The following is a 10391-nucleotide window of genomic DNA, read 5'->3' as shown; positions in this document are numbered from 1 at the left end:
ATGCTTCCCAGGCCAGCAAGGTATATATCCTCCTCCCCCGGCCAGGGCGACAGCTGGGCCCCAAGGCCGGGGCCCTGAGGAGGGCTGGGGGTATGGGGTGAGCCCTGGGAGGGGAGCCCACAGTCCTATAGTCGGTGGGTGAGTCCAGAGCCTGGTCGAGTCGGAGGAGCCCCAGGCAGGGTGACCAATAGAAGGACAGAGTAAAGAATGACACTTTCAGGCTTCAGGGGCCAAGAGGCAAAATCAAAGCTGCTGTACAGGAGAGCACAAATGTCCACTATTTATAACAAAATTCAGATATAAAAAAACATTGGCCAAACTTCAAAGGTCATATTAACAGTGGAGGACTGCTTGGAAATACAGATATACCACTGAGAAGAGTGGAACTGCGTTTTTTTGGAGGGGATAACGTTTTCCTTAATTGGAGTTCAAAGTTAGCATTTCCTTTCATCAAACGGACGGCAAATGGTCTGGCAGGCTTAGCTGGCAGGCTGTACAGAAACAGGCGGTGAGCCAGGCTTGCCTCCTAGGCCCGATTTGCCGACCCCCTGGTCTTAGATGTTTGGTCTGGAGCCTGAGCAAAGGCCTGGCTGGCCCTGGATCCCGTGCCCCAGCTTGTGCTGACTGGCCATGGGACCACGGGTAAATTGTCCCCTCTCTGAGCCTCAGTTTTCTCGTCTGGATCATGGGGACAGTGGCTTAGATCATTCTTAATTTCCTCTTTCATTATAAGCATTATACGCCCCTAAGGATCCGTTAGCAATGACAGTTGTCACGAAGCCCTCATCCTGAACCAACTGCTTCCCATACGGCACCAGGCTCCATGGCCACCCCACGGCCTATGGTGAGCAGTGTTAGGGTACCTGGTTTCCAGATGCGGCTGCCGGGGCTCAGAGAAGGCAAGCAGTTTGCTCAGATCACACAGCTGGTGAATGGAGCGGCAGGACGGCTACGTGCCCAAGGTGAGCCCTTCAGTACCTTGCGCACCTGAGCGCCCTGACCCTTTCTCAGGAGGCAAGGGGAGGAGGGAACAGCCAGGAAGGGACGGTCGGCTGTGTCTGCCTGGTGTTCCGTGGGGGCTCACAGGCCCACCCGTGTCTCTCCTATCAGACCTTGGCCTCCTTGAAACTAGGATCGTGTCTCCACCCTCAGACTGGAAGGCTCCCCAAGACCGATGATGAGCCCCTGCCATCACACAGGTCCTTTTCCAGGAGCTGGGGCCCAGGCTCCTCCCACCCCTGAGAGCCAGCCCAGGGCCTTCTCCTCTCCCCCTGCCTCACAATGCCTGGGCCAAAGCTGACCACACAGGGGGTCGGGGACGCAGCTACTGTCCCCTCAAATAAGACCAGACAAAAGCCCAAACATCTTTCCAGCCCAGCCCATGGGGCTTCGTCACAGAGTCCCACCCTCTGGTTGGTCAGCCCCTGCTGGCTTCTGCTAGGGTCGAACCTCAGTTTCTCTCCTTACTGGCTGTGTGACCTTGGATATGTGACTCAACCTCTCTGAGCCTCAGTCCCTCGTCTTCAACACCTACTGCATAGCCTTGCTGAGAATGAGAGCGGTAACCTCTTTACCCAGCAGCTGTTCCCAGGGACACCTCCTGTAGTCAGGGAAGATGGGCTAGCAGGCAGGGCAGGTGAGCTTGAGCCCCTGATCTGCTTCCATTAAGCAGCATGACTTTGTGAAAACTCCTCTGTAAACTTTCTTCTTCAGGATAAGCAGTGGCCCCCTTCCCACCCTGCCCCGAAGCTTCCTGGGAAGGTCAAATACCCTTCCGTTTGTCCCCGCTCCTCCCCGTACCAAGCCTTTTTGCTTTTCTGTTGAATTCTCATCTTTCTAACCGGTCCACGGCTCTCCATCCACCCAAGTCTCTCTTCTGAGCCAAACCACATTGACCTCTTGTTGGTCCCCCTGCTTCTGCCCCCACCCCCTCTTCAGCAAGAAAAAAGAGTCCGTTAAAAACAAGTTATGCCAGGCAGTTCCCGTTGTGGCTCAGCAGTAATGAACCCCAAATAGTATCCATGAGGATGCGAGTTTGATCCCTGGCCTCCATCAATGGGTTAAGGATACGGTATTGCCATGAGCTGTGGTGTAGATCGCACATGCAGCTCGGATCCTGCACGGCTGTGGCTGTGGTGTATGCTGGCTACAGCTCCAGTTCGACCCTAGCCTGAGGACTTCCATATGCGGCGGGTGCAGCCCTAAAAAGACAAAAAAAAAAAAAAAAAAAAAAAAAAGTTACGCTTGCCCCTTAAGAGCATCCTAGAGCTACCTGCTGCTGTAGAATGAAACCCACAGCCCCACCCGGGCCCAGTACTCATGTAAACTGCCTCTGCCTGCTCCTATTCCCATTCCCCTTACCTTTCTATTTTAAGGCTGTGGTCTTCAGGCTGAACCTCACTCATGCCCCAGGCCCTTTGCACGGACTATTCCCTAAGCCTCTGTTTAGGCTTCAATAGATTTAGGGCGTCAGCTGCTCAAGGAAGTCCTCTCTGAAGACTTTTCATTCGCTGATGCTCCCTCCACTGGGATCCCTTTTTATCTATAATGCAATTTTTTTTTTTTCAGCCATGCCACGGCATGCGGATGTCCCCAGGCCAGGGATATCGAACCCGCACCACAGCAGTGACAACCCTGGATCCTTAACCAGCTGAGCCACCAGCGAACCCCTGTAATGGAATTATGTTTTATTTGCTTTCATCAAAGTACTGTTTGCAAGTACACTTTAAAAACCAATAGTGCTAGAAACAGATCATGGCCAAGAGCAGACTTGGGGTTGGTGGGGCGGGAGGAGGGAAAGGGACGGAATGGGATGGATTGGCATTTGGGGGGCAGTTTGCAGGGGTGCAAACTGTTGTATTTGGAATGGATGGGATCCTACTGTGCAGCTAAGGGGAGTATGTGTGATTGGATCACTTTTTTGTACAACAGAGCTTGACGAAACACTATAAATCAAATGTACTTAAAACAACAACAAAACCTAAAGTGCTAAAAAGACTTGTAACAGCAAAAATTAGGAGTCCTCCCATAGCGCTGACCCACTCTGTATCTCTGAAGCAATTCCACCCTCTCAGCTATTTCTCTTTTATTTATCTCCATCTTGCTAAATACCGGTTTAGTTTTCCATCGCTTGAATCCCCAGTGTTACCCATCACCTGCAGGCTTCCTATTACGGTAAAGGAGGACCTCAGATTTCTTACACACGCCGGTCCCTTTTCCCCATCCGCTCAAAATATTTTCTGTTAAATACATATTCAGTGATTCCATTATTAATGCAATGTAAATATTATTTCCTGCTCAGTCAGGAGTTAAGAAGCGCCTCATTTTTTCATTTGCTTGGTTTTATTTTTTTAATCTTAGTTTCCTTGAACTAAGTATTTCCATACACTCCTGCAGCTTCATAAAAACTTGAAATGGAATTTCCAGGGTCTAATCTCAGAATTTGTTCTTGGAGCCTTTTAAGTTCCTCCTACCTGTCCCAGCTCTCCCAACACCTGTGCACAGCTGACACCCTGGGATTCTCTCTCCATTTTTTTGTTTGTTTGTTTGCTTTTAGAGGGCTGCACCTGCGGCATATGGAAGTTCCCAGGCTAGGGTTCAAATCAGAGCTACAGCTGCGACCTACACCACAGACACAGCAACACGGGATCCGAGCCACATCTGCAACCTACACCACAGCTCACAGCAATGCTGGATCCTTAACCCACTGAATGAGGCCAGGGATCAAACCCGAATCTTCATGGAGAATTGTCAGGTTCATTTGCACTGAGCTGCAGTGGGAACTCCCTTCCTTCAACCTTTTCCTGTGTTCAATTCTGTTTCTTGAATTCCATGCCTTCCTCTTTAATGGTTCACTCCATTATTTTGTTGGCATACATCCTCTAGTAACTCCCTGAGAAAGGATGCAGGTTTGAAAATCATTTAATTCTCCTCTCACACTTGTTGACAGCTTGGCTGGGTTTAGGATTCTAGGTTGTAAATCTCGACTTTGACTCAGATGGTGGAAGGCATCTGTTCGTGTCTCTAGCTTCCAGTCTTATTCATATTTTCAATCCTGTGTGTATACTTTTACATAGCTTTTTGCATTATTTGAGAAGTCTCTAGGATCTTTGATTTATCCCTAAATTTCTGAAATTTTATAATGCTTGGGCACTATTCCCCCCCCCCAACACCAAGTAGAAAGTTTGGGGTACTCAGTGAATTGTCCTTTGGGTTTTTGTTTGGGGGAGGGTTGATTTTTTTCTATGGTGGCACCTGTTGCATATGGAAATTCCTAGGTCACAGGCTGCATCCGAGCCACATCTGCTACGTATGCCACAGCTGCAACAACGCCAGATTCTTTAGCCCACTATGCCGGGCCAGGGATTGAACCTGCACCTCTGCAGCGATCGGAGCTGCTTCAGTGAGATTCTTAACCCCCTGCACTATGGCAGGAACTCCTCAGTGAACTGTTTTGATCTGAAGATTTGTGTTCTGTTCAAGCAAAGACTTTTTATTATTCCTTCTGGAATATTTATTATTTTCCACTGGCCTGCTAGATTAATCCTTTAATTTTTTGGTTATTTACTTTTAACATCTTATTCTGAGAGGTTTTTTAACTCTATTTTATCTTCCAATTCTTCTATTTTTAAAAAAATTAATCAACATTTTTTAAATTACTAAGAGCTCCTTGCTATTGCATTCTCTATTTATTTGTACATATAATATGCTTCCTTATCTCTCTAAGGAGAGCAGTGGTGGCTTCTTTTAAAGTTTTCTTCTGATCACTGCATTGTCTCTATTTCTTACTAGTTTTTTTTTTTTCCACTATTTGTTTGACTGGGTCTCTTTCACATTAGAACTTTCCTCAGGTAACTGGTCATCTTTGGTTCTCCATTCAGTTTTCAGAATGAAGCATTAAAGATTGGACTGTGGAGTTTCTGTGGTGGTGCAGCAGAAACGAATCTGACCAGGAACCATGAGGATGCCGGTTCGATCCCTGGCCTTGCTCAGTGGGTTAAGGATCTGGCGTTGCTGTGAGCTGTGGTGTAGGTCACAGACGTGGCTTGGATCTGGTGTTGCTGTGGCTGTGGCTTAGGCCAGCGGCTACAGCTCCAATTCAACCCCTAGCCTGGGAGCCTCCATATGCCGTGGGTGGGGTCCTACAAAAAAAAAAATTGGACTGGAAGCTCCATGTGGGAAAGCAGGGCTTGTAAAATAATGAACATCTCTGTAGGAACAGCTGGATGTTTTCTCAAGATGTCCAGATGTTACTAGCTGTCAACATTGGACAGGCTTTTCCCTGGGATGGTCAGAATCTGTCTGGTTTCCCGTCTGGGATGAGTGCATGCCTGGGTGCTAGCATTCCTATGCAGGGCCGGGGAAGGGGCCTGGGGTCCCCTGGTTATGTATTCAGACTTTCACTGAGTCCCCCTGTATCAGTCAGCTACTACTGTGTAACAAACAACCACAAACACTTCTGTAGTGCACAACAATAAGCATTTATTTCACTGCACATCTTCAGGGCAGCTGGGATTGGTTGATCTAGGCTGGGCTCAGCTAGGCTGATCTGCTTTGAGCTGCAGGTCTGCAGGTGAGCTGGACATCTCTGTTCCCTATTTCTTTTATACTCTCGGAAGCAGCGGGCTTACCAAAGCATGTTCTTTTGTCAGCACAGGAGAACATGGGGCAAGCACATCAAGTCTCTTCTTGTGAGGCACATGCTAACGTCCTATTGGCCAAAAGCAAGTCACATGGCCAAGGCAGCATCCGTGAAGTGGGGAAGTACACTCTTCCCCCAGAAGTGGGGGATGGAAGGAGATGTTTGGCTCAGCATAACCAAATCTACCCCATTCCCAATAATCAGTCTGGAGCCTCACTCCCACCTGCTCTGTAGCTGGTGTCCTTGGGTCCAGAACTCTCTGGTTGGATTTGCCTGCCCAGGTTAGGGAGGGATGCTTGCCTGGCTGCATAGTGCAGAGGAGAAGACCCAGGGGGTCTCATAGCTCCTTAGACGGACTTCCAAACAATCTCCCGTGTTTTCAGGATCCTGCCTTGCCACCTGCAGTGTCTGGGTCCCCTACTTTGGAGCCCTCACTGTGGTTCTGTAAGTCCAGGCTATTTGCATCTCTCCTGTTTCCAAGCCCCCACCCAACCCCGCCGACATGGAACAGCCGGCGCTTGGGTTTGTCTTTCTGGGATCTGTTCAATCATTTACCACCCCTCTCTCTGCTCTTCTTGCTTATGTGCTGCGGTTTGGGCGCACAGGTGTCTCCTGGTTTCTTTGAAGATGAGAGTTTCTGTTTCATGTTCTCTGGCTGCTTTTCAGCCAAGGGTGAGGAGGCAAAAACATCTCTACCTGGCACCCTGAGACCAGCGTCTCTTCCTTTTTCTGCTGAACACACTTCCGTGGTGTGTCGATCGAACCCCGCGGCAGGTGTTGATTTACCCAGCTGCCTCTGCCCCCGGCCTCTGAGCCCTGGGGGAGCAGACGACTGGATCTTGCACCTCCGGCTGCCAGCACCACTTGGCACAGAGGGTATTGTTTTCACATGGAAATGGAATCGAACTGAACTTCAGATTATGGGGATGGCTCCTCCTCATTTCACTTTCTCAAAGCCTTCGGAAGTTTTCTGGAACTATCCTAGATCTCGCTCTTCCTCCCCAGAACCTACCCTGTCTTGCCTCCCACATCCCATGAGGGTAGATGGCACCCCAGAGGTACCATATCTGGGGCAGTGGGGGAGTTAAAAGGATAGAGAGGCGCGGTAAAGGGGCAAAGGACAAGGTGGCAGGGACTTTGGCCCCAGAAAATGCATCGTTTCAGGATAGCAGTATATCATCTCTCAGAGGTGGATGAGCTCGGTGGGGTGGCTCTTCTGCTCCACAAGCTGTTGGCTGAGGCTGCAGTCATGTGGGGACTCGACTGGGATGGCACATCCAAGGTGGCTCATGCACAGGACTGAGGCCTTGGCGAGGATGCTGGAAGCCAGGGCTCAGCTGGGTCACCAGAAGAGTTGGGTCTCACCCTCCATTAAAGTTCATTCTTTCACCTGCTTATTCCTTTATATAAAGAGCAAACATTTATCCAGGATCCACTAGGTGCCCGGTAGTTGCTAAGATCCTGGTGACTCTACATGGTGACATCTGAGTGTCATCATTTTGTTTGTAAATGAGGAAGATCCCCCAGGCCCTCTGGTGGAGGTTGGAGTATAGGCAGGGGCTGTGGAGGCAGGGAGGCCAGCGAGGAGGCCGTAGCTACTGCCAAGGGGATGGTTAGAAGGCCTAGAGTAGGGATTCAGACTATGTGAATGGCTGCCAGGGAGTGGCAGTGGACCAGATGAGGGGGTGAGTTTAACAGATATTGGGAGTCTGAATTTTCCAGGCTTAGTAACCAGTGAATGCTGGGATGACAGAAGGGGAGATGCCAAGGGGACCCCCAGGCCTCTGCTTTGGAAGAAGCTACAAGGAGAAGCCAGGCTCTGAGACGGAGAGCCCCAAATGAGACAGGCTCATCTGGCAGGTGCTTGCCTTGCCCACCCGGGGATGATGTCACTGCAAGAAGCCAAATGTAATGCACCCAAGTCCGACCCAGCCCCGGCCTGGCACTGGGTGGATGCTTGGGAGTGGCTGCTGTCAAATGAGTGGGCTTAGCCATGTCATCGGCTCCTGCCCACAACTAACAGTTCTTCCTGTTTCAAAACCCCTCATTGACTTCCCTCGAGGTTTCTCTTTCCTACCTTAAGGGGCTGTGGTCCGCAGCCAGTTTGCAGAGCAGAAACCAGTGGCACGCCCCACATCCGATGAGTTCAGGACACAGTAATACCGTGGAAGGAATGCAGGGCTAGGAGTCCCAAGACCTTAGTTACAAATGCTGTCAATGACAGTATCAGAAGGCCTGACCACAGCAGCAAGAAACAAATAAGTGGTTTCATAGTCTCTCTAATCCCTTAACAAGGCAGCCATTGGCATTTGTTCAGCTCCAGACTAAAGTTGTGAAGAATCCAGGCCTCTTTTTTCTTTTCTTTTCTTTTTCTTTTTCTTTTTTTAAAATCTTTCTGCTCCTCCATGCTTAGTATGTTAGGTTGTATTTTCATGTTAGTGGCTTCAGGTTCATAAGAGGGTTGCTGCAGCTCCAGCTATCTCATCAGGAGTCATCAGGGAAGGAGACAGGCAGGATTAAGAGCAGGGGCGGGCTGGGTCTGTCAATTTTATGGAAGAAAACAGAGACTTTCAGAGAAGCCACCTCTCCAGCTGGCTTTCTCTTATGTCTTATTGTGGCCAGAATGGTGCAAACTTGGGATGCCAGCTGCAAAGCAGGCTGGGAAAACAAATATTTTTGTCTGCAGCTGGATACATTGCTGCTCTGCACCAAACTAAGATCCTGTTAGCAAGGAGGATGGGAGGAATGGTGGTGAGCAGCAAAGCATAGTGTCTGCCTTAATGAATCGTGTTCTAACTCCTGTGCCTCTATTTCCTTCTTTGCAAAGCAGAGCTCTTAGTACCTACGTTGGAAGGCTGCTAGGAGGATTAAATGAGATCATATGTGCTAGCTGAGACCACATAATGGGGAGAGAATTTGTTTAATGACTTTATTATTGGTATAAAGTAAGGACTGTGTCCACTGGGGTAGGTTCAGGGGAAGAGGCACAAGGCAGAGGAGACACGATTACAGGAGGAGAGAGAGAGGAGGGGCGTGGCCAGCAAGGCCACCTGCCGGAAGTGACCTGAATTTTTCCCGAGGCCGGAAGAGCAGGGAACCCAAAGAGGCCCTCCTTGACTCTGGCCCACCGGAAGGGGCTTCTCGGGGCCTTTAAACACTGAATATATTAGAGTGGGAAGTCTGATTCACACACGACTGTGTGTGTGTGTCGTGTGCGGTGTGGGGGCGTGTGGCGGTAATGGTTTTCTGGTTTGTTTCAGAAGAGAAGTAATTTTAAAAACCTAGTGACATTGTCTGCGCTGAAACTACGAAAGGCCACGGGCGTTTTCCCACTGCACTCAGTCTCCTTCCAGAGGGTGGGGCTCCGGGGAGGCCAGTGAACGGAGATCCTGCCTCAGAACTTCAGGGCTTATGGGGGCAGTGGAGGTGGCCCGGAGCTCTGGGACAGCGGAAAACAGAAACCCAAGCGTTTCATTGGCTGGGAATTGGGAGACTTTGGCGATGTCGTGGATGGGGTCTTATATCACTTTTGTCTTTTTTGGCTGCCCCGTGGCACATGGAGCTCTCAGGCCAGGGGTCAGATCTGAACTCCCGTCTCAACCTAAGCCATAGCTGCAGCAAGGCCAGATCCTTAACCCACCGTGCCAGGTCCGGGAGCGAACCCTTGACCCAGCACTCCCTAGATGCCACCAATCCCATTTTGCCACAGAGGGAGCTCCACATGTCTCTTTTTTTAATCACTTTGCTTTAGTTTTTCCAGAGGATCAGCCCCTGATGGCGTGGACTTGGGCGCACTGCAGGACCCCAGAACAGTGCCTGGCACAGAGTAGGTGTGAACACAGAGTAAGTCTGTGCTGCGTATGAATGAATTCTGGACAGAGAAGCACGATCATCCGATCATCCGCAGGACTGGAAAGTCTGGCATTCCTGAATTAGCAAACCCCGAGGTGGGACTGGTTCCCCACCAGGCACGGTGGTGCTTTAGGGATGAATTTCATAAACCCTTACAGCAGCCCTCTCTCTCTCTCTCTCTCTTTTTTTTTTTTTTTTTTTTTTGTCTTTTTTGCTTTCTCAGGGCGCTCCCGCAGCATGTGGACGTTTCCAGACTAGGGGTCTAATCGGAGCTGTAGCCACCAGCCTACGCCAGAGCCACAGCCACGCCAGATCCAAGCCGTGTCTGCAACCTACATCACAGCTCACGGCAACGCTGGATCCTTAACCCACTGAGCGAGGCCAGGGATTGAACCCGCAACCTCACAGTTCCTAGTCGCATTCGCTAACCACTGAGCCACGAGGGGAACTCCCCTATCTCCCTTTTAAAGAAACTTCCCCTGTGCTTAGTGCCCCCTGGGACCAGCACTGCTTCCTTACCCAGTTGGGACACTTTCCTGGGACCTCCAATGGTAGAGACTGTGGGTTTCTCATTGTTCAACAACCACCTTCCCAAATCCTGGCAGGGCTCTCCATTTGAGAACCAACCCCTTCCCTCCTCCCTAGGGTGTGTGGTTTTGAAAGGGCTGCCTCGACTCCATGTTCTAGGCTGGCATGTAGTCTAAGCTTGACCAATCAGAGCACAGCTTTCTCCTGACAGATATGATTGGTTGAAGGGAGCCCCAAGACCTAGGCTGGTCCAATCAGAGTAAACCTTCAATACAACTTTGCCTGGGGGCAGACGCTTGCTCTTTTTTGCTGAACTTGAAATTGGAAAGATGAAACCTGGAGAGTTACCTGCCTAAGAATGAACCAGACA

The sequence above is a fragment of the Sus scrofa genome, chromosome 5 (assembly GCF_000003025.6).
Source record: "Sus scrofa isolate TJ Tabasco breed Duroc chromosome 5, Sscrofa11.1, whole genome shotgun sequence".
NCBI classification, from domain to species: domain Eukaryota; kingdom Metazoa; phylum Chordata; class Mammalia; order Artiodactyla; family Suidae; genus Sus; species Sus scrofa.
Note: the sequence above shows the minus strand (reverse complement) of the source record.